Source organism: Lissotriton helveticus, chromosome 1_2 (genome assembly GCF_964261635.1).
Source record: "Lissotriton helveticus chromosome 1_2, aLisHel1.1, whole genome shotgun sequence".
Lineage (NCBI taxonomy): Eukaryota > Metazoa > Chordata > Amphibia > Caudata > Salamandridae > Lissotriton > Lissotriton helveticus.
In genome coordinates this window covers 376,100,399-376,121,542 of record NC_136058.1, presented here as the reverse complement: position 1 = coordinate 376,121,542, position 21,144 = coordinate 376,100,399, and the positions used below count along the sequence as shown (strand labels likewise).

The 21,144-nt window shown below is 47.7% G+C and overlaps 33 non-coding genes across 33 annotated transcripts; 24 read left to right on the top strand and 9 right to left on the bottom strand.

The window, feature by feature from the left end:
- The first annotated feature begins 176 nt into the window (after positions 1–176).
- Positions 177–250, top strand: TRNAN-GUU (transfer RNA asparagine (anticodon GUU)). Its single transcript has one exon. It is a non-coding gene; the product is annotated as a tRNA-Asn (tRNA).
- A 248-nt stretch (positions 251–498) lies between these two features.
- Positions 499–570, top strand: TRNAW-CCA (transfer RNA tryptophan (anticodon CCA)). The gene has a single exon. It is a non-coding gene; the product is annotated as a tRNA-Trp (tRNA).
- Positions 571–2,196: 1,626 nt separating this feature from the next.
- On the top strand, positions 2,197–2,268 carry TRNAW-CCA (transfer RNA tryptophan (anticodon CCA)). Its single transcript has one exon. It is a non-coding gene; the product is annotated as a tRNA-Trp (tRNA).
- Positions 2,269–2,339: 71 nt separating this feature from the next.
- On the bottom strand, positions 2,340–2,410 carry TRNAG-GCC (transfer RNA glycine (anticodon GCC)). Its single transcript has one exon. It is a non-coding gene; the product is annotated as a tRNA-Gly (tRNA).
- A 207-nt stretch (positions 2,411–2,617) lies between these two features.
- Positions 2,618–2,691, top strand: TRNAN-GUU (transfer RNA asparagine (anticodon GUU)). The gene has a single exon. It is a non-coding gene; the product is annotated as a tRNA-Asn (tRNA).
- Positions 2,692–2,939: 248 nt separating this feature from the next.
- On the top strand, positions 2,940–3,011 carry TRNAW-CCA (transfer RNA tryptophan (anticodon CCA)). The gene has a single exon. It is a non-coding gene; the product is annotated as a tRNA-Trp (tRNA).
- A 1,626-nt stretch (positions 3,012–4,637) lies between these two features.
- On the top strand, positions 4,638–4,709 carry TRNAW-CCA (transfer RNA tryptophan (anticodon CCA)). The gene has a single exon. It is a non-coding gene; the product is annotated as a tRNA-Trp (tRNA).
- A 71-nt stretch (positions 4,710–4,780) lies between these two features.
- TRNAG-GCC (transfer RNA glycine (anticodon GCC)) lies at positions 4,781–4,851 on the bottom strand. The gene has a single exon. It is a non-coding gene; the product is annotated as a tRNA-Gly (tRNA).
- Positions 4,852–5,058: 207 nt separating this feature from the next.
- Positions 5,059–5,132, top strand: TRNAN-GUU (transfer RNA asparagine (anticodon GUU)). The gene has a single exon. It is a non-coding gene; the product is annotated as a tRNA-Asn (tRNA).
- Positions 5,133–5,380: 248 nt separating this feature from the next.
- Positions 5,381–5,452, top strand: TRNAW-CCA (transfer RNA tryptophan (anticodon CCA)). Its single transcript has one exon. It is a non-coding gene; the product is annotated as a tRNA-Trp (tRNA).
- Positions 5,453–5,523: 71 nt separating this feature from the next.
- TRNAG-GCC (transfer RNA glycine (anticodon GCC)) lies at positions 5,524–5,594 on the bottom strand. The gene has a single exon. It is a non-coding gene; the product is annotated as a tRNA-Gly (tRNA).
- A 1,472-nt stretch (positions 5,595–7,066) lies between these two features.
- TRNAW-CCA (transfer RNA tryptophan (anticodon CCA)) lies at positions 7,067–7,138 on the top strand. The gene has a single exon. It is a non-coding gene; the product is annotated as a tRNA-Trp (tRNA).
- A 71-nt stretch (positions 7,139–7,209) lies between these two features.
- Positions 7,210–7,280, bottom strand: TRNAG-GCC (transfer RNA glycine (anticodon GCC)). The gene has a single exon. It is a non-coding gene; the product is annotated as a tRNA-Gly (tRNA).
- A 207-nt stretch (positions 7,281–7,487) lies between these two features.
- TRNAN-GUU (transfer RNA asparagine (anticodon GUU)) lies at positions 7,488–7,561 on the top strand. The gene has a single exon. It is a non-coding gene; the product is annotated as a tRNA-Asn (tRNA).
- Positions 7,562–7,809: 248 nt separating this feature from the next.
- Positions 7,810–7,881, top strand: TRNAW-CCA (transfer RNA tryptophan (anticodon CCA)). The gene has a single exon. It is a non-coding gene; the product is annotated as a tRNA-Trp (tRNA).
- A 71-nt stretch (positions 7,882–7,952) lies between these two features.
- On the bottom strand, positions 7,953–8,023 carry TRNAG-GCC (transfer RNA glycine (anticodon GCC)). The gene has a single exon. It is a non-coding gene; the product is annotated as a tRNA-Gly (tRNA).
- A 1,484-nt stretch (positions 8,024–9,507) lies between these two features.
- On the top strand, positions 9,508–9,579 carry TRNAW-CCA (transfer RNA tryptophan (anticodon CCA)). The gene has a single exon. It is a non-coding gene; the product is annotated as a tRNA-Trp (tRNA).
- Positions 9,580–9,650: 71 nt separating this feature from the next.
- On the bottom strand, positions 9,651–9,721 carry TRNAG-GCC (transfer RNA glycine (anticodon GCC)). Its single transcript has one exon. It is a non-coding gene; the product is annotated as a tRNA-Gly (tRNA).
- Positions 9,722–9,928: 207 nt separating this feature from the next.
- On the top strand, positions 9,929–10,002 carry TRNAN-GUU (transfer RNA asparagine (anticodon GUU)). The gene has a single exon. It is a non-coding gene; the product is annotated as a tRNA-Asn (tRNA).
- A 248-nt stretch (positions 10,003–10,250) lies between these two features.
- Positions 10,251–10,322, top strand: TRNAW-CCA (transfer RNA tryptophan (anticodon CCA)). Its single transcript has one exon. It is a non-coding gene; the product is annotated as a tRNA-Trp (tRNA).
- A 1,626-nt stretch (positions 10,323–11,948) lies between these two features.
- TRNAW-CCA (transfer RNA tryptophan (anticodon CCA)) lies at positions 11,949–12,020 on the top strand. Its single transcript has one exon. It is a non-coding gene; the product is annotated as a tRNA-Trp (tRNA).
- A 349-nt stretch (positions 12,021–12,369) lies between these two features.
- On the top strand, positions 12,370–12,443 carry TRNAN-GUU (transfer RNA asparagine (anticodon GUU)). Its single transcript has one exon. It is a non-coding gene; the product is annotated as a tRNA-Asn (tRNA).
- A 248-nt stretch (positions 12,444–12,691) lies between these two features.
- On the top strand, positions 12,692–12,763 carry TRNAW-CCA (transfer RNA tryptophan (anticodon CCA)). Its single transcript has one exon. It is a non-coding gene; the product is annotated as a tRNA-Trp (tRNA).
- Positions 12,764–12,834: 71 nt separating this feature from the next.
- Positions 12,835–12,905, bottom strand: TRNAG-GCC (transfer RNA glycine (anticodon GCC)). Its single transcript has one exon. It is a non-coding gene; the product is annotated as a tRNA-Gly (tRNA).
- Positions 12,906–14,782: 1,877 nt separating this feature from the next.
- Positions 14,783–14,856, top strand: TRNAN-GUU (transfer RNA asparagine (anticodon GUU)). Its single transcript has one exon. It is a non-coding gene; the product is annotated as a tRNA-Asn (tRNA).
- A 248-nt stretch (positions 14,857–15,104) lies between these two features.
- On the top strand, positions 15,105–15,176 carry TRNAW-CCA (transfer RNA tryptophan (anticodon CCA)). Its single transcript has one exon. It is a non-coding gene; the product is annotated as a tRNA-Trp (tRNA).
- Positions 15,177–17,207: 2,031 nt separating this feature from the next.
- Positions 17,208–17,281, top strand: TRNAN-GUU (transfer RNA asparagine (anticodon GUU)). The gene has a single exon. It is a non-coding gene; the product is annotated as a tRNA-Asn (tRNA).
- A 248-nt stretch (positions 17,282–17,529) lies between these two features.
- Positions 17,530–17,601, top strand: TRNAW-CCA (transfer RNA tryptophan (anticodon CCA)). Its single transcript has one exon. It is a non-coding gene; the product is annotated as a tRNA-Trp (tRNA).
- Positions 17,602–19,211: 1,610 nt separating this feature from the next.
- On the top strand, positions 19,212–19,283 carry TRNAW-CCA (transfer RNA tryptophan (anticodon CCA)). The gene has a single exon. It is a non-coding gene; the product is annotated as a tRNA-Trp (tRNA).
- Positions 19,284–19,354: 71 nt separating this feature from the next.
- TRNAG-GCC (transfer RNA glycine (anticodon GCC)) lies at positions 19,355–19,425 on the bottom strand. The gene has a single exon. It is a non-coding gene; the product is annotated as a tRNA-Gly (tRNA).
- Positions 19,426–19,632: 207 nt separating this feature from the next.
- On the top strand, positions 19,633–19,706 carry TRNAN-GUU (transfer RNA asparagine (anticodon GUU)). Its single transcript has one exon. It is a non-coding gene; the product is annotated as a tRNA-Asn (tRNA).
- Positions 19,707–19,954: 248 nt separating this feature from the next.
- On the top strand, positions 19,955–20,026 carry TRNAW-CCA (transfer RNA tryptophan (anticodon CCA)). The gene has a single exon. It is a non-coding gene; the product is annotated as a tRNA-Trp (tRNA).
- Positions 20,027–20,097: 71 nt separating this feature from the next.
- Positions 20,098–20,168, bottom strand: TRNAG-GCC (transfer RNA glycine (anticodon GCC)). Its single transcript has one exon. It is a non-coding gene; the product is annotated as a tRNA-Gly (tRNA).
- Between the last annotated feature and the right edge of the window lie 976 nt (positions 20,169–21,144).

The following is a 21,144-nucleotide window of genomic DNA, read 5'->3' as shown; positions in this document are numbered from 1 at the left end:
TCCAAGACAGTGATCAGGTGCACACACTTAAATTGTACACATATGAACAAAGTGTGCGCAGCAGACATGACAACGCCAAAGTTTCACATGATGATGGCTTATATAAGACAAGCTCCAGGCAGGCACATACATATCAAGATATATATTGAGTATAAGGAAAGATGCTGTAGTCACTCGTCTCTGTGGCGCAATCGGTTAGTGCGTTCGTCTGTTAACCGAAAGGTTGGTGGTTCAAGCCCACCCAGGGACGTATTATTTTGCCTGCATGAAACACTTGAATGGAAAACAGATACATACCTTTGCTCTCTCCTGCTGGACACCCTTTCCCTGAATATTTCAATTCTCTGCGTTCTCTCGGCACCTGCAGTCAATTTCATAATTAGGATAGAAAACAAAAGGTCAAGCTCTGTAATACAACTGTAGGCATATGAGGAGGGGAAAATAAGTCAAAAGGCCCACAGCATTTGTTGATCTGGCTCCGAAAGCTGTAAGTGTAAGGACCTCGTGGCGCAACGGTAGCGCGTCTGACTCCAGATCAGAAGGTTGCGTGTTCAAATCACGTCGGGGTCACTGCTTACCATTTTATTCCCCACTGAGGTCATATATTTCCTTTCGAAAACAAAGTCAAAAGAAAGCAGTCTTGCATTGGCCGGGAATCAAACCCTGGCCTCCCGCGTGGCAGGCGAGAATTCTACCACTGAACCACCAATGCTTCACATGGGTTGTTCACAGGCAGAGCTCTGCCCAAGACAGTGATCAGGTGCACACACTTAAATTGTACACATATGAACAAAGTGTGCGCAGCAGACATGATAACGCCAACGTTTCACATGAAGATGGCAAGAATCAGATGCAGGAGACTATAACTATGAATGTCTTTGCATTTGCTGAGGTCACTGGCTTGGGACTAGAGTTGTGTTTATCAGGGCATGATGGCAGGCTGCTCCCGACAAAAGTGGTTCACAGAATGCACCCGCCAGATCACCAGCACTATTGTGTTTCAGATTATCTCACTGAACTCTCCTCCTGGAAAATCCTTCCCACTGGCTTTCCCAGATTCTGTGTCCTCCCCTAAATGCTGGGGTGAAACGGGCAGAGTTCTGCGCCCTGCGTCCCTTTACGTGTCCCTAACGCGCTCCCAACGCGGCCTACAGCCCTGGTCGGGCACAGCCCTGGTCGGGCTAAGATCACTGGAGCCTTTTGTGACCAAGAACTCCGGAAGCCTAGGGTCAGGCCTGTTGCACAGGCATATTGTGCCTTGCCAATCCGGGATTGTTGTGTTTCAGGGCCTAGCCATCAATACTCCTGGGATTTCTTTCCCTGAGAACCCTCTTGTCCCTGTCCTCCCACAAGCCCCAGCTTTTATGTAAAATAAAGTGTGCACCATGGGCCTTCCCCTATTTGCTCTCTCCCCAATCTCTTTCTCCAAAGCTGAGCTCTGAAGGTAAATGTATCTATCTGAGTGAGGGGCTAGGGAGGGCCTTTCCCAGCAGTCTTACAAGTCAAGAGTTCAGAGAAAGCACCTGCTATGGCAGGGAGACTTTGCTCACAGAGAAGTCAAGTCTAACATAACACATCTGATGGGCAAGGCACACGCCTTACTGGCTGGTAGCACACCTACAGAGGAGCAGGGAGCTATGCTAAGCAGGCAACAGAAAAGTCATGTATGTGTCTCATACACTGGGACCGGTAGTAATACTAGCTCTAAGACCATTAGACAGTAGTCTATTCATCATTACGTCCAACAATAACAAGACACTAAGCAAATGAGAAATGCTGTATGGCATAAAGACGCATTATATAACACAAGCTCCAGGCAGGCACACAATTATCAAGATATATATTGAGTCTCAGGAACTGTGCTACAGTTATTATCCTCTGTGGTGCAAATGGTTAGCGCGTTCGGTTGTTAACAGAAAGGTTGGTGGTTCAAGCCCACCCAGGGAAGTATCCTTTTTGCCTGCATGAAACACTTTAATGAAACACAGATACGTACCTCTGCTCTCTCCTGCTTAAGACCCTTTATCTGAACATTTCAATCCTCTGCGTTCTCTCTGCACCTGCAGTCAATTTCATAATTAGGATAGAAAACAAAAGGCCTAGCCCTGTAATACAACTGTAGGCACATGAGGAGGGGAAAATAAGTCAAAAGGCCATCAGCATTTGTTGATCTGGCTTGAATGCTGTAAGCGTAAGGACCTTGTGGCGCAACGGTAGCGCGTCTGACTCCAGATCAGAAGGTTGCGTGGTCAAATCACGTCGGGGTCACTGATTACCATTTTATTCCCCACTGAGTTCATATATTTCCTTTCGAAAACAAAGTCAAAGGAACGCAGCCTTGCATTGGCCGGGAATCGAACCCGGGCCTCCCGCGTGGCAGGCGAGAATTCTACCACTGAACCACCAATGCTTCACATGGGGAGTTCACAGGCATAGCTCTGTCCAAGACAGTGATCAGGTGCACACACTTAAATTGTACACATATGAACAAAGTGTGCGCAGCAGACATGACAACGCCAAAGTTTCACATGATGATGGCTTATATAAGACAAGCTCCAGGCAGGCACATACATATCAAGATATATATTGAGTCTAAGGAAAGATACTGTAGTCACTCGTCTCTGTGGCGCAATCGGTTAGCGCGTTCGGCTGTTAACCGAAAGGTTGGTGGTTCAAGCCCACCCAGGGACGTATTATTTTGCCTGCATGAAACACTTGAATGGAAAACAGATACATACCTTTGCTCTCTCCTGCTGGACACCCTTTCCCTGAATATTTCAATTCTCTGCGTTCTCTCGGCACCTGCAGTCAATTTCATAATTAGGATAGAAAACAAAAGGTCAAGCTCTGTAATACAACTGTAGGCATATGAGGAGGGGAAAATAAGTCAAAAGGCCCACAGCATTTGTTGATCTGGCTCCGAAAGCTGTAAGTGTAAGGACCTCGTGGCGCAACGGTAGCGCGTCTGACTCCAGATCAGAAGGTTGCGTGTTCAAATCACGTCGGGGTCACTGCTTACCATTTTATTCCCCACTGAGGTCATATATTTCCTTTCGAAAACAAAGTCAAAAGAAAGCAGTCTTGCATTGGCCAGGAATCAAACCCGGGCCTCCCGCGTGGCAGGCGAGAATTCTACCACTGAACCACCAATGCTTCACATGGGTTGTTCACAGGCAGAGCTCTGCCCAAGACAGTGATCAGGTGCACACACTTAAATTGTACACATATGAACAAAGTGTGCGCAGCAGACATGATAACGCCAACGTTTCACATGAAGATGGCAAGAATCAGATGCAGGAGACTATAACTATGAATGTCTTTGCATTTGCTGAGGTCACTGGCTTGGGACTAGAGTTGTGTTTATCAGGGCATGATGGCAGGCTGCTCCCGACAAAAGTGGTTCACAGAATGCACCCGCCAGATCACCAGCACTATTGTGTTTCAGATTATCTCACTGAACTCTCCTCCTGGAAAATCCTTCCCACTGGCTTTCCCAGATTCTGTGTCCTCCCCTAAATGCTGGGGTGAAACGGGCAGAGTTCTGCGCCCTGCGTCCCTTTACGCGTCCCTAACGCGCTCCCAACGCGGCCTACAGCCCTGGTCGGGCACAGCCCTGGTCGGGCTTAGATCACTGGGGCCTTTTGTGACCAAGAACTCCGGAAGCCTAGGGTCAGGCCTGTTGCACAGGCATATTGTGCCTTGCCAATCCGGGATTGTTGTGTTTCAGGGCCTAGCCATCAATACTCCTGGGATTTCTTTCCCTGAGAACCCTCTTGTCCCTGTCCTCCCACAAGCCCCAGCTTTTATGTAAAATAAAGTGTGCACCATGGGCCTTCCCCTATTTGCTCTCTCCCCAATCTCTTTCTCCAAAGCTGAGCTCTGAAGGTAAATGTATCTATCTGAGTGAGGGGCTAGGGAGGGCCTTTCCCAGCAGTCTTACAAGTCAAGAGTTCAGAGAAAGCACCTGCTATGGGAGGGAGACTTTGCTCACAGAGAAGTCAAGTCTAACATAACACATCTGATGGGCAAGGCACACACCTTACTGGCTGGTAGCACACCTACAGAGGAGCAGGGAGCTATGCTAAGCAGGCAACAGAAAAGTCATGTATGTGTCTCATACACTGGGACCGGTAGTAATACTGGCTCTAAGACCATTAGACAGTAGTCTATTCATCATTACGTCCAACAATAACAAGACACTAAGCAAATGAGAAATGCTGTATGGCATAAAGACGCATTATATAACACAAGCTCCAGGCAGGCACACAATTATCAAGATATATATTGAGTCTCAGGAACTGTGCTACAGTTATTATCCTCTGTGGTGCAAATGGTTAGCGCGTTCGGTTGTAAACAGAAAGGTTGGTGGTTCAAGCCCACCCAGGGAAGTATCCTTTTTGCCTGCATGAAACACTTTAATGAAACACAGATACGTACCTCTGCTCTCTCCTGCTTAAGACCCTTTATCTGAACATTTCAATCCTCTGCGTTCTCTCTGCACCTGCAGTCAATTTCATAATTAGGATAGAAAACAAAAGGCCTAGCCCTGTAATACAACTGTAGGCACATGAGGAGGGGAAAATAAGTCAAAAGGCCATCAGCATTTGTTGATCTGGCTTGAAGGCTGTAAGTGTAAGGACCTTGTGGCGCAACGGTAGCGCGTCTGACTCCAGATCAGAAGGTTGCGTGGTCAAATCACGTCGGGGTCACTGCTTACCATTTTATTCCCCACTGAGTTCATATATTTCCTTTCGAAAACAAAGTCAAAGGAACGCAGCCTTGCATTGGCCGGGAATCGAACCCGGGCCTCCCGCGTGGCAGGCGAGAATTCTACCACTGAACCACCAATGCTTCACATGGGGAGTTCACAGGCATAGCTCTGTCCAAGACAGTGATCAGGTGCACACACTTAAATTGTACACATATGAACAAAGTGTGCGCAGCAGACATGACAACGCCAAAGTTTCACATGATGATGGCTTATATAAGACAAGCTCCAGGCAGGCACATACATATCAAGATATATATTGAGTCTAAGGAAAGATGCTGTAGTTACTCGTCTCTGTGGCGCAATCGGTTAGCGCGTTCGTCTGTTAACCGAAAGGTTGGTGGTTCAAGCCCACCCAGGGACGTATTATTTTGCCTGCATGAAACACTTGAATGGAAAACAGATACATACCTTTGCTCTCTCCTGCTGGACACCCTTTCCCTGAATATTTCAATTCTCTGCGTTCTCTCGGCACCTGCAGTCAATTTCATAATTAGGATAGAAAACAAAAGGTCAAGCTCTGTAATACAACTGTAGGCATATGAGGAGGGGAAAATAAGTCAAAAGGCCCACAGCATTTGTTGATCTGGCTCCGAAAGCTGTAAGTGTAAGGACCTCGTGGCGCAACGGTAGCGCGTCTGACTCCAGATCAGAAGGTTGCGTGTTCAAATCACGTCGGGGTCACTGCTTACCATTTTATTCCCCACTGAGGTCATATATTTCCTTTCGAAAACAAAGTCAAAAGAAAGCAGTCTTGCATTGGCCGGGAATCGAACCCGGGCCTCCCGCGTGGCAGGCGAGAATTCTACCACTGAACCACCAATGCTTCACATGGGTTGTTCACAAGCAGAGCTCTGCCCAAGACAGTGATCAGGTGCACACACTTAAATTGTACACATATGAACAAAGTGTGCGCAGCAGACATGATAACGCCAACGTTTCACATGAAGATGGCAAGAATCAGATGGAGGAGACTATAACTATGAATGTCTTTGCATTTGCTGAGGTCACTGGCTTGGGACTAGAGTTGTGTTTATCAGGGCATGATGGCAGGCTGCTCCCGACAAAAGTGGTTCACAGAATGCACCCGCCAGATCACCAGCACTATTGTGTTTCAGATTATCTCACTGAACTCTCCTCCTGGAAAATCCTTCCCACTGGCTTTCCCAGATTCTGTGTCCTCCCCTAAATGCTGGGGTGAAACGGGCAGAGTTCTGCGCCCTGCGTCCCTAACGCGCTCCCAACGCGGCCTACAGCCCTGGTCGGGCACAGCCCTGGTCGGGCTAAGATCACTGGAGCCTTTTGTGACCAAGAACTCCGGAAGCCTAGGGTCAGGCCTGTTGCACAGGCATATTGTGCCTTGCCAATCCGGGATTGTTGTGTTTCAGGGCCTAGCCATCAATACTCCTGGGATTTCTTTCCCTGAGAACCCTCTTGTCCCTGTCCTCCCACAAGCCCCAGCTTTTATGTAAAATAAAGTGTGCACCATGGGCCTTCCCCTATTTGCTCTCTCCCCAATCTCTTTCTCCAAAGCTGAGCTCTGAAGGTAAATGTATCTATCTGAGTGAGGGGCTAGGGAGGGCCTTTCCCAGCAGTCTTACAAGTCAAGAGTTCAGAGAAAGCACCTGCTATGGGAGGGAGACTTTGCTCACAGAGAAGTCAAGTCTAACATAACACATCTGATGGGCAAGGCACACGCCTTACTGGCTGGTAGCACACCTACAGAGGAGCAGGGAGCTATGCTAAGCAGGCAACAGAAAAGTCATGTATGTGTCTCATACACTGGGACCGGTAGTAATACTGGCTCTAAGACCATTAGACAGTAGTCTATTCATCATTACGTCCAACAATAACAAGACACTAAGCAAATGAGAAATGCTGTATGGCATAAAGACGCATTATATAACACAAGCTCCAGGCAGGCACACAATTATCAAGATATATATTGAGTCTCAGGAACTGTGCTACAGTTATCATCCTCTGTGGTGCAAATGGTTAGCGCGTTCGGTTGTTAACAGAAAGGTTGGTGGTTCAAGCCCACCCAGGGAAGTATCCTTTTTGCCTGCATGAAACACTTTAATGAAACACAGATACGTACCTCTGCTCTCTCCTGCTTAAGACCCTTTATCTGAACATTTCAATCCTCTGCGTTCTCTCTGCACCTGCAGTCAATTTCATAATTAGGATAGAAAACAAAAGGCCTAGCCCTGTAATACAACTGTAGGCACATGAGGAGGGGAAAATAAGTCAAAAGGCCATCAGCATTTGTTGATCTGGCTTGAAGGCTGTAAGTGTAAGGACCTTGTGGCGCAACGGTAGCGCGTCTGACTCCAGATCAGAAGGTTGCGTGGTCAAATCACGTCGGGGTCACTGCTTACCATTTTATTCCCCACTGAGTTCATATATTTCCTTTCGAAAACAAAGTCAAAGGAACGCAGCCTTGCATTGGCCGGGAATCGAACCCGGGCCTCCCGCGTGGCAGGCGAGAATTCTACCACTGAACCACCAATGCTTCACATAGGGAGTTCACAGGCATAGCTCTGTCCAAGACAGTGATCAGGTGCACACACTTAAATTGTACACATATGAACAAAGTGTGCGCAGCAGACATGACAACGCCAAAGTTTCACATGATGATGGCTTATATAAGACAAGCTCCAGGCAGGCACATACATATCAAGATATATATTGAGTCTAAGGAAAGATACTGTAGTCACTCGTCTCTGTGGCGCAATCGGTTAGCGCGTTCGGCTGTTAACCGAAAGGTTGGTGGTTCAAGCCCACCCAGGGACGTATTATTTTGCCTGCATGAAACACTTGAATGGAAAACAGATACATACCTTTGCTCTCTCCTGCTGGACACCCTTTCCCTGAATATTTCAATTCTCTGCGTTCTCTCGGCACCTGCAGTCAATTTCATAATTAGGATAGAAAACAAAAGGTCAAGCTCTGTAATACAACTGTAGGCATATGAGGAGGGGAAAATAAGTCAAAAGGCCCACAGCATTTGTTGATCTGGCTCCGAAAGCTGTAAGTGTAAGGACCTCGTGGCGCAACGGTAGCGCGTCTGACTCCAGATCAGAAGGTTGCGTGTTCAAATCACGTCGGGGTCACTGCTTACCGTTTTATTCCCCACTGAGGTCATATATTTCCTTTCGAAAACAAAGTCAAAAGAAAGCAGTCTTGCATTGGCCGGGAATCGAACCCGGGCCTCCCGCGTGGCAGGCGAGAATTCTACCACTGAACCACCAATGCTTCACATGGGTTGTTCACAGGCAGAGCTCTGCCCAAGACAGTGATCAGGTGCACACACTTAAATTGTACACATATGAACAAAGTGTGCGCAGCAGACATGATAACGCCAACGTTTCACATGAAGATGGCAAGAATCAGATGCAGGAGACTATAACTATGAATGTCTTTGCATTTGCTGAGGTCACTGGCTTGGGACTAGAGTTGTGTTTATCAGGGCATGATGGCAGGCTGCTCCCGACAAAAGTGGTTCACAGAATGCACCCGCCAGATCACCAGCACTATTGTGTTTCAGATTATCTCACTGAACTCCCCTCCTGGAAAATCCTTCCCACTGGCTTTCCCAGATTCTGTGTCCTCCCCTAAATGCTGGGGTGAAACGGGCAGAGTTCTGCGCCCTGCGTCCCTTTACGCGTCCCTAACGCGCTCCCAACGCGGCCTACAGCCCTGGTCGGGCACAGCCCTGGTCGGGCTTAGATCACTGGAGCCTTTTGTGACCAAGAACTCCGGAAGCCTAGGGTCAGGCCTGTTGCACAGGCATATTGTGCCTTGCCAATCCAGGATTGTTGTGTTTCAGGGCCTAGCCATCAATACTCCTGGGATTTCTTTCCCTGAGAACCCTCTTGTCCCTGTCCTCCCACAAGCCCCAGCTTTTATGTAAAATAAAGTGTGCACCATGGGCCTTCCCCTATTTGCTCTCTCCCCAATCTCTTTCTCCAAAGCTGAGCTCTGAAGGTAAATGTATCTATCTGAGTGAGGGGCTAGGGAGGGCCTTTCCCAGCAGTCTTACAAGTCAAGAGTTCAGAGAAAGCACCTGCTATGGGAGGGAGACTTTGCTCACAGAGAAGTCAAGTCTAACATAACACATCTGATGGGCAAGGCACACACCTTACTGGCTGGTAGCACACCTAAAGAGGAGCAGGGAGCTATGCTAAGCAGGCAACAGAAAAGTCATGTATGTGTCTCATACACTGGGACCGGTAGTAATACTGGCTCTAAGACCATTAGACAGTAGTCTATTCATCATTACGTCCAACAATAACAAGACACTAAGGAAATGAGAAATGCTGTATGGCATAAAGACGCATTATATAACACAAGCTCCAGGCAGGCACACAATTATCAAGATATATATTGAGTCTCAGGAACTGTGCTACAGTTATTATCCTCTGTGGTGCAAATGGTTAGCGCGTTCGGTTGTTAACAGAAAGGTTGGTGGTTCAAGCCCACCCAGGGAAGTATCCTTTTTGCCTGCATGAAACACTTTAATGAAACACAGATACGTACCTCTGCTCTCTCCTGCTTAAGACCCTTTATCTGAACATTTCTATCCTCTGCGTTCTCTCTGCACCTGCAGTCAATTTCATAATTAGGATAGAAAACAAAAGGCCTAGCCCTGTAATACAACTGTAGGCACATGAGGAGGGGAAAATAAGTCAAAAGGCCATCAGCATTTGTTGATCTGGCTTGAAGGCTGTAAGTGTAAGGACCTTGTGGCGCAACGGTAGCGCGTCTGACTCCAGATCAGAAGGTTGCGTGGTCAAATCACGTCGGGGTCACTGCTTACCATTTTATTCCTCACTGAGTTCATATATTTCCTTTCGAAAACAAAGTCAAAGGAACGCAGACTTGCATTGGCCGGGAATCGAACCCGGGCCTCCCGCGTGGCAGGCGAGAATTCTACCACTGAACCACCAATGCTTCACATGGGGAGTTCACAGGCATAGCTCTGTCCAAGACAGTGATCAGGTGCACACACTTAAATTGTACACATATGAACAAAGTGTGCGCAGCAGACATGACAACGCCAAAGTTTCACATGATGATGGCTTATATAAGACAAGCTCCAGGCAGGCACATACTTATCAAGATATATATTGAGTCTAAGGAAAGATGCTGTAGTCACTCGTCTCTGTGGCGCAATCGGTTAGCGCGTTCGTCTGTTAACCGAAAGGTTGGTGGTTCAAGCCCACCCAGGGACGTATTATTTTGCCTGCATGAAACACTTGAATGGAAAACAGATACATACCTTTGCTCTCTCCTGCTGGACACCCTTTCCCTGAATATTTCAATTCTCTGCGTTCTCTCGGCACCTGCAGTCAATTTCATAATTAGGATAGAAAACAAAAGGTCAAGCTCTGTAATACAACTGTAGGCATATGAGGAGGGGAAAATAAGTCAAAAGGCCCACAGCATTTGTTGATCTGGCTCCGAAAGCTGTAAGTGTAAGGACCTCGTGGCGCAACGGTAGCGCGTCTGACTCCAGATCAGAAGGTTGCGTGTTCAAATCACGTCGGGGTCACTGCTTACCATTTTATTCCCCACTGAGGTCATATATTTCCTTTCGAAAACAAAGTCAAAAGAAAGCAGTCTTGCATTGGCCGGGAATCGAACCCGGGCCTCCCGCGTGGCATGCGAGAATTCTACCACTGAACCACCAATGCTTCACATGGGTTGTTCACAGGCAGAGCTCTGCCCAAGACAGTGATCAGGTGCACACACTTAAATTGTACACATATGAACAAAGTGTGCGCAGCAGACATGATAACGCCAACGTTTCACATGAAGATGGCAAGAATCAGATGCAGGAGACTATAACTATGAATGTCTTTGCATTTGCTGAGGTCACTGGCTTGGGACTAGACTTGTGTTTATCAGGGCATGATGGCAGGCTGCTCCCGACAAAAGTGGTTCACAGAATGCACCCGCCAGATCACCAGCACTATTGTGTTTCAGATTATCTCACTGAACTCTCCTCCTGGAAAATCCTTCCCACTGGCTTTCCCAGATTCTGTGTCCTCCCCTAAATGCTGGGGTGAAACGGGCAGAGTTCTGCGCCCTGCGTCCCTTTACGCGTCCCTAACGCGCTCCCAACGCGGCCTACAGCCCTGGTCGGGCACAGCCCTGGTCGGGCTAAGATCACTGGAGCCTTTTGTGACCTAGAACTCCGGAAGCCTAGGGTCAGGCCTGTTGCACAGGCATATTGTGCCTTGCCAATCCGGGATTGTTGTGTTTCAGGGCCTAGCCATCAATACTCCTGGGATTTCTTTCCCTGAGAACCCTCTTGTCCCTGTCCTCCCACAAGCCCCAGCTTTTATGTAAAATAAAGTGTGCACCATGGGCCTTCCCCTATTTGCTCTCTCCCCAATCTCTTTCTCCAAAGCTGAGCTCTGAAGGTAAATGTATCTATCTGAGTGAGGGGCTAGGGAGGGCCTTTCCCAGCAGTCTTACAAGTCAAGAGTTCAGAGAAAGCACCTGCTATGGGAGGGAGACTTTGCTCACAGAGAAGTCAAGTCTAACATAACACATCTGATGGGCAAGGCACACGCCTTACTGGCTGGTAGCACACCTACAGAGGAGCAGGGAGCTATGCTAAGCAGGCAACAGAAAAGTCATGTATGTGTCTCATACACTGGGACCGGTAGTAATACTGGCTCTAAGACCATTAGACAGTAGTCTATTCATCATTACGTCCAACAATAACAAGACACTAAGCAAATGAGAAATGCTGTATGGCATAAAGACGCATTATATAACACAAGCTCCAGGCAGGCACACAATTATCAAGATATATATTGAGTCTCAGGAACTGTGCTACAGTTATTATCCTCTGTGGTGCAAATGGTTAGCGCGTTCGGTTGTTAACAGAAAGGTTGGTGGTTCAAACCCACCCAGGGAAGTATCCTTTTTGCCTGCATGAAACACTTTAATGAAACACAGATACGTACCTCTGCTCTCTCCTGCTTAAGACGCTTTATCTGAACATTTCAATCCTCTGCGTTCTCTCTGCACCTGCAGTCAATTTCATAATTAGGATAGAAAACAAAAGGCCTAGCCCTGTAATACAACTGTAGGCACATGAGGAGGGGAAAATAAGTCAAAAGGCCATCAGCATTTGTTGATCTGGCTTGAAGGCTGTAAGTGTAAGGACCTTGTGGCGCAACGGTAGCGCGTCTGACTCCAGATCAGAAGGTTGCGTGGTCAAATCACGTCGGGGTCACTGCTTACCATTTTATTCCCCACTGAGTTCATATATTTCCTTTCGAAAACAAAGTCAAAGGAACGCAGCCTTGCATTGGCCGGGAACCGTACCCGGGCCTCCCGCGTGGCAGGCGAGAATTCTACCACTGAACCACCAATGCTTCACATGGGGAGTTCACAGGCATAGCTCTGTCCAAGACAGTGATCAGGTGCACACACTTAAATTGTACACATATGAACAAAGTGTGCGCAGCAGACATGACAACGCCAAAGTTTCACATGATGATGGCTTATATAAGACAAGCTCCAGGCTTGCACATACATATCAAGATATATATTGAGTCTAAGGAAAAATGCTGTAGTTACTCGTCTCTGTGGCGCAATCGGTTAGCGCGTTGGTCTGTTAACCGAAAGGTTGGTGGTTCAAGCCCACCCAGGGACGTATTATTTTGCCTGCATGACACACTTGAATGGAAAACAGATACATACCTTTGCTCTCTCCTGCTGGACACCCTTTCCCTGAATATTTCAATTCTCTGCGTTCTCTCGGCACCTGCAGTCAATTTCATAATTAGGATAGAAAACAAAAGGTCAAGCTCTGTAATACAACTGTAGGCATATGAGGAGGGGGAAATAAGTCAAAAGGCCCACAGCATTTGTTGATCTGGCTCCGAAAGCTGTAAGTGTAAGGACCTCGTGGCGCAACGGTAGCGCGTCTGACTCCAGATCAGAAGGTTGCGTGTTCAAATCACGTCGGGGTCACTGCTTACCATTTTATTCCCCACTGAGGTCATATATTTCCTTTCGAAAACAAAGTCAAAAGAAAGCAGTCTTGCATTGGCCGGGAATCGAACCCGGGCCTCCCGCGTGGCAGGCGAGAATTCTACCACTGAACCACCAATGCTTCACATAGGTTGTTCACAAGCAGAGCTCTGCCCAAGACAGTGATCAGGTGCACACACTTAAATTGTACACATATGAACAAAGTGTGCGCAGCAGACATGATAACGCCAACGTTTCACATGAAGATGGCAAGAATCAGATGCAGGAGACTATAACTATGAATGTCTTTGCATTTGCTGAGGTCACTGGCTTGGGACTAGAGTTGTGTTTATCAGGGCATGATGGCAGGCTGCTCCCGACAAAAGTGGTTCACAGAATGCACCCGCCAGATCACCAGCACTATTGTGTTTCAGATTATCTCACTGAACTCTCCTCCTGGAAAATCCTTCCCACTGGCTTTCCCAGATTCTGTGTCCTCCCCTAAATGCTGGGGTGAAACGGGCAGAGTTCTGCGCCCTGCGTCCCTAACGCGCTCCCAACGCGGCCTACAGCCCTGGTCGGGCTAAGATCACTGGAGCCTTTTGTGACCAAGAACTCCGGAAGCCTAGGGTCAGGCCTGTTGCACAGGCATATTGTGCCTTGCCAATCCGGGATTGTTGTGTTTCAGGGCCTAGCCATCAATACTCCTGGGATTTCTTTCCCTGAGAACCCTCTTGTCCCTGTCCTCCCACAAGCCCCAGCTTTTATGTAAAATAAAGTGTGCACCATGGGCCTTCCCCTATTTGCTCTCTCCCCAATCTCTTTCTCCAAAGCTGAGCTCTGAAGGTAAATGTATCTATCTGAGTGAGGGGCTAGGGAGGGCCTTTCCCAGCAGTCTTACAAGTCAAGAGTTCAGAGAAAGCACCTGCTATGGGAGGGAGACTTTGCTCACAGAGAAGTCAAGTCTAACATAACACATCTGATGGGCAAGGCACACGCCTTACTGGCTGGTAGCACACCTACAGAGGAGCAGGGAGCTATGCTAAGCAGGCAACAGAAAAGTCATGTATGTGTCTCATACACTGGGACCGGTAGTAATACTGGCTCTAAGACCATTAGACAGTAGTCTATTCATCATTACGTCCAACAATAACAAGACACTAAGCAAATGAGAAATGCTGTATGGCATAAAGACGCATTATATAACACAAGCTCCAGGCAGGCACACAATTATCAAGATATATATTGAGTCTCAGGAACTGTGCTACAGTTATTATCCTCTGTGGTGCAAATGGTTAGCGCGTTCGGTTGTTAACAGAAAGGTTGGTGGTTCAAGCCCACCCAGGGAAGTATCCTTTTTGCCTGCATGAAACACTTTAATGAAACACAGATACGTACCTCTGCTCTCTCCTGCTTAAGACCCTTTATCTGAACATTTCAATCCTCTGCGTTCTCTCTGCACCTGCAGTCAATTTCATAATTAGGATAGAAAACAAAAGGCCTAGCCCTGTAATACAACTGTAGGCACATGAGGAGGGGAAAATAAGTCAAAAGGCCATCAGCATTTGTTGATCTGGCTTGAAGGCTGTAAGTGTAAGGACCTTGTGGCGCAACGGTAGCACGTCTGACTCCAGATCAGAAGGTTGCGTGGTCAAATCACGTCGGGGTCACTGCTTACCATTTTATTCCCCACTGAGTTCATATATTTCCTTTCGAAAACAAAGTCAAAGGAACGCAGCCTTGCATTGGCCGGGAATCGAACCCGGGCCTCCCGCGTGGCAGGCGTGAATTCTACCACTGAACCACCAATGCTTCACATGGGGAGTTCACAGGCATAGCTCTGTCCAAGACAGTGATCAGGTGCACACACTTAAATTGTACATATATGAACAAAGTGTGCGCAGCAGACATGACAACGCCAAAGTTTCACATGATGATGGCTTATATAAGACAAGCTCCAGGCAGGCACATACATATCAAGATATATATTGAGTCTAAGGAAAGATACTGTAGTCACTCGTCTCTGTGGCGCAATCGGTTAGCACGTTCAGCTGTTAACCGAAAGGTTGGTGGTTCAAGCCCACCCAGGGACGTATTATTTTGCCTGCATGAAACACTTGAATGGAAAACAGATACATACCTTTGCTCTCTCCTGCTGGACACCCTTTCCCTGAATATTTCAATTCTCTGCGTTCTCTCGGCACCTGCAGTCAATTTCATAATTAGGATAGAAAACAAAAGGTCAAGCTCTGTAATACAACTGTAGGCATATGAGGAGGGGAAAATAAGTCAAAAGGCCCACAGCATTTGTTGATCTGGCTCCGAAAGCTGTAAGTGTAAGGACCTCGTGGCGCAACGGTAGCGCGTCTGACTCCAGATCAGAAGGTTGCGTGTTCAAATCACGTCGGGGTCACTGCTTACCATTTTATTCCCCACTGAGGTCATATATTTCCTTTCGAAAACAAAGTCAAAAGAAAGCAGTCTTGCATTGGCCGGGAATCGTACCCGGGCCTCCCGCGTGGCAGGCGAGAATTCTACCACTGAACCACCAATGCTTCACATGGGTTGTTCACAGGCAGAGCTCTGCCCAAGACAGTGATCAGGTGCACACACTTAAATTGTACACATATGAACAAAGGGTGCGCAGCAGACATGATAACGCCAACGTTTCACATGAAGATGGCAAGAATCAGATGCAGGAGACTATAACTATGAATGTCTTTGCATTTGCTGAGGTCACTGGCTTGGGACTAGAGTTGTGTTTATCAGGGCATGATGGCAGGCTGCTCCCGACAAAAGTGGTTCACAGAATGCACCCGCCAGATCACCAGCACTATTGTGTTTCAGATTATCTCACTGAACTCTCCTCCTGGAAAATCCTTCCCACTGGCTTTCCCAGATTCTGTGTCCTCCCCTAAATGCTGGGGTGAAACGGGCAGAGTTCTGCGCCCTGCGTCCCTTTACGCGTCCCTAACGCGCTCCCAACGCGGCCTACAGCCCTGGTCGGGCACAGCCCTGGTCGGGCTAAGATCACTGGAGCCTTTTGTGACCAAGAACTCCGGAAGCCTAGGGTCAGGCCTGTTGCACAGGCATATTGTGCCTTGCCAATCCGGGATTGTTGTGTTTCAGGGCCTAGCCATCAATACTCCTGGGATTTCTTTCCCTGAGAACCCTCTTGTCCCTGTCCTCCCACAAGCCCCAGCTTTTATGTAAAATAAAGTGTGCACCATGGGCCTTCCCCTATTTGCTCTCTCCCCAATCTCTTTCTCCAAAGCTGAGCTCTGAAGGTAAATGTATCTATCTGAGTGAGGGGCTAGGGAGGGCCTTTCCCAGCAGTCTTACAAGTCAAGAGTTCAGAGAAAGCACCTGCTATGGGAGGGAGACTTTGCTAACAGAGAAGTCAAGTCTAACATAACACATCTGATGGGCAAGGCACACGCCTTACTGGCTGGTAGCACACCTACAGAGGAGCAGGGAGCTATGCTAAGCAGGCAACAGAAAAGTCATGTATGTGTCTCATACACTGGGACCGGTAGTAATACTGGCTCTAAGACCATTAGACAGTAGTCTATTCATCATTACGTCCAACAATAACAAGACACTAAGCAAATGAGAAATGCTGTATGGCATAAAGACGCATTATATAACACAAGCTCCAGGCAGGCACACAATTATCAAGATATATATTGAGTCTCAGGAAGTGTGCTACAGTTATTATCCTCTGTGGTGCAAATGGTTAGCGCGTTCGGTTGTTAACAGAAAGGTTGGTGGTTCAAGCCCACCCAGGGAAGTATCCTTTTTGCCTGCATGAAACACTTTAATGAAACACAGATACGTACCTCTGCTCTCTCCTGCTTAAGACCCTTTATCTGAACATTTCAATCCTCTGCGTTCTCTCTGCACCTGCAGTCAATGTCATAATTAGGATGCCCCTGTAATACAACTGTAGGCATATGAGGAGGGGAAAATAAGTCAAAAGGCCATCAGCATTTGTTGATCTGGCTTGAAGGCTGTAAGTGTAAGGACCTTGTGGCGCAACGGTAGCGCGTCTGGCTCCAGATCAGAAGGTTGCGTGGTCAAATCACGTCGGGGTCACTGCTTACCATTTTATTCCCCACTGAGTTCATATATTTCCTTTCGAAAACAAAGTCAAAGGAACGCAGCCTTGCATTGACCGTGAATCGAACCCGGGCCTCCCGCGTGGCAGGCGAGAATTCTACCACTGAACCACCAATGCTTCACATGGGGAGTTCACAGGCATAGCTCTGTCCAAGACAGTGATCAGGTGCACACACTTAAATTGTACACAGATGAACAAAGTGTGCGCAGCAGACATGACAACGCCAAAGTTTCACATGATGATGGCTTATATACGACAAGCTCCAGGCAGGCACGTACATATCAAGATATATATTGAGTCTAAGGAAAGATGCTGTAGTCACTCGTCTCTGTGGCGCAATCGGTTAGCGCGTTCGGCTGTTAACCGAAAGGTTGGTGGTTCAAGCCCACCCAGGGACGTATTATTTTGCCTGAATGAAACACTTGAATGGAAAACAGATACATACCTTTGCTCTCTCCTGCTGGACACCCTTTCCCTGAATATTTCAATTCTCTGCGTTCTCTCGGCACCTGCAGTCAATTTCATAATTAGGATAGAAAACAAAAGGTCAAGCTCTGTAATACAACTGTAGGCATATGAGGAGGGGAAAATAAGTCAAAAGGCCCACAGCATTTGTTGATCTGGCTCCGAAAGCTGTAAGTGTAAGGACCTCGTGGCGCAACGGTAGCGCGTCTGACTCCAGATCAGAAGGTTGCGTGTTCAAATCACGTCGGGGTCACTGCTTACCGTTTTATTCCCCACTGAGGTCATATATTTCCTTTCGAAAACAAAGTCAAAAGAAAGCAGTCTTGCATTGGCCAGGAATCTAACCCGGGCCTCCCGCGTGGCAGGCGAGAATTCTACCACTGAACCACCAATGCTTCACATGGGTTGTTCACAGGCAGAGCTCTGCCCAAGACAGTGATCAGGTGCACACACTTAAATTGTACACATATGAACAAAGTGTGCGCAGCAGATATGATAACGCCAACGTTTCACATGAAGATGGCAAGAATCAGATGCAGGAGACTATAACTATGAATGTCTTTGCATTTGCTGAGGTCACTGGCTTGGGGACTAGAGTTGTGTTTATCAGGGCATGATGGCAGGCTGCTCCCGACAAAAGTGGTTCACAGAATGCACCCGCCAGATCACCAGCACTATTGTGTTTCAGATTATCTCACTGAACTCTCCTCCTGGAAATCCTTCCCACTGGCTTTCCCAGATTCTGTGTCCTCCCCTAAATGCTGGGGTGAAACGGGCAGAGTTCTGCGCCCTGTGTCCCTTTACGCGTCCCTAACGCGCTCCCAACGCGGCCCTACAGCCCTGGTCGGGCTTAGATCACTGGAGCCTTTTGTGACCAAGAACTCCGGAAGCCTAGGGTCAGGCCTGTTGCACAGGCATATTGTGCCTTGCCAATCCGGGATTGTTGTGTTTCAGGGCCTAGCCATCAATACTCCTGGGATTTCTTTCCCTGAGAACCCTCTTGTCCCTGTCCTCCCACAAGCCCCAGCTTTTATGTAAAATAAAGTGTGCACCATGGGCCTTCCCCTATTTGCTCTCCCCCCAATCTCTTTCTCCAAAGCTGAGCTCTGAAGGTAAATGTATCTATCTGAGTGAGGGGCTAGGGAGGGCCTTTCCCAGCAGTCTTACAAGTCAAGAGTTCAGAGAAAGCACCTGCTATGGAGGGAGACTTTGCTCACAGAGAAGTCAAGTCTAACATAACACATCTGATGGGCAAGGCACACGCCTTACTGGCTGGTAGCACACCTACAGAGGAGCAGGGAGCTATGCTAAGCAGGCAACAGAAAAGTCATGTATGTGTCTCATACACTGGGACCGGTAGTAATACTGGCTCTAAGACCATTAGACAGTAGTCTATTCATCATTACGTCCAACAATAACAAGACACTAAGCAAATGAGAAATGCTGTATGGCATAAAGACGCATTATATAACACAAGCTCCAGGCAGGCACACAATTATCAAGATATATATTGAGTCTCAGGAACTGTGCTACAGTTATTAACCTCTGTGGTGCAAATGGTTAGCGCGTTCGGTTGTTAACAGAAAGGTTGGTGGTTCAAGCCCACCCAGGGAAGTATCCTTTTTGCCTGCATGACACACTTTAATGAAACACAGATACGTACCTCTGCTCTCTCCTGCTTAAGACCCTTTATCTGAACATTTCAATCCTCTGCGTTCTCTCTGCACCTGCAGTCAATTTCATAATTAGGATAGAAAACAAAAGGCCTAGCCCTGTAATACAACTGTAGGCATATGAGGAGGGGAAAATAAGTCAAAAGGCCATCAGCATTTGTTGATCTGGCTTGAAGGCTGTAAGTGTAAGGACCTTGTGGCGCAACGGTAGCGCGTCTGACTCCAGATCAGAAGGTTGCGTGGTCAAATCACGTCGGGGTCACTGCTTACCATTTTATTCCCCACTGAGTTCATATATTTCCTTTCGAAAACAAAGTCAAAGGAACGCAGCCTTGCATTGGCCGGGAATCGAACCCGGGCCTCCCGCGTGGCAGGCGAGAATTTTACCACTGAACCACCAATGCTTCACATGGGGAGTTCACAGGCATAGCTCTGTCCAAGACAGTGATCAGGTGCACACACTTAAATTGTACACATATGAACATAGTGTGCGCAGCAGACATGACAACGCCAAAGTTTCACATGATGATGGCTTATATAAGACAAGCTCCAGGCAGGCACATACATATCAAGATATATATTGAGTCTAAGGAAAGATGCTGTAGTCACTCGTCTCTGTGGCGCAATCGGTTAGCGTGTTCGGCTGTTAACTGAAAGGTTGGTGGTTCAAGCCCACCCAGGGACGTATTATTTTGCCTGAATGAAACACTTGAATGGAAAACAGATACATACCTTTGCTCTCTCTTGCTGGACACCCTTTCCCTGAATATTTCAATTCTCTGCGTTCTCTCGGCACCTGCAGTCAATTTCATAATTAGGATAGAAAACAAAAGGTCAAGCTCTGTAATACAGCTGTAGGCATATGAGGAGGGGAAAATAAGTCAAAAGGCCCACAGCATTTGTTGATCTGGCTCCGAAAGCTGTAAGTGTAAGGACCTCGTGGCGCAACGGTAGCGCGTCTGACTCCAGATCAGAATGTTGCGTGTTCAAATCACGTCGGGGTCACTGCTTACCATTTTATTCCCCACTGAGGTCATATATTTCCTTTCGAAAACAAAGTCAAAAGAAAGCAGTCTTGCATTGGCCGGGAATCGAACCCGGGCCTCCCGCGTGGCAGGCGAGAATTCTACCACTGAACCACCAATGCTTCACATGGGTTGTTCACAGGCAGAGCTCTGCCCAAGACAGTGATCAGGTGCACACACTTAAATTGTACACATATGAACAAAGTGTGCGCAGCAGACATGATAACGCCAACGTTTCACATGAAGATGGCAAGAATCAGATGCAGGAGACTATAACTATGAATGTCTTTGCATTTGCTGAGGTCACTGGCTTGGGACTAGAGTTGTGTTTATCAGGGCATGATGGCAGGCTGCTCCTGACAAAAGTGGTTCACAGAATGCACCCGCCAGATCACCAGCACTATTGTGTTTCAGATTATCTCACTGAACTCTCCTCCTGGAAAATCCTTCCCACTGGCTTTCCCAGATTCTGTGTCCTCCCCTAAATGCTGGGGTGAAACGGGCAGAGTTCTGCACCCTGCGTCCCTTTACGCGTCCCTAACGCGCTCCCAACGCGGCCTACAGCCCTGGTCGGGCACAGCCCTGGTCGGGCTTAGATCACTGGAGCCTTTTGTGACCAAGAACTCCGGAAGCCTAGGGTCAGGCCTGTTGCACAGGCATATTGTGCCTTGCCAATCCGGGATTGTTGTGTTTCAGGGCCTAGCCATCAATACTCCTGGGATTTCTTTCCCTGAGAACCCTCTTGTCCCTGTCCTCCCACAAGCCCCAGCTTTTATGTAAAATAAAGTGTGCACCATGGGCCTTCCCCTATTTGCTCTCTCCCCAATCTCTTTCTCCAAAGCTGAGCTCTGAAGGTAAATGTATCTATCTGAGTGAGGGGCTAGGGAGGGCCTTTCCCAGCAGTCTTACAAGTCAAGAGTTCAGAGAAAGCACCTGCTATGGGAGGGAGACTTTGCTCACAGAGAAGTCAAGTCTAACATAACACATCTGATGGGCAAGGCACACGCCTTACTGGCTGGTAGCACACCTACAGAGGAGCAGGGAGCTATGCTAAGCAGGCAACAGAAAAGTCATGTATGTGTCTCATACACTGGGACC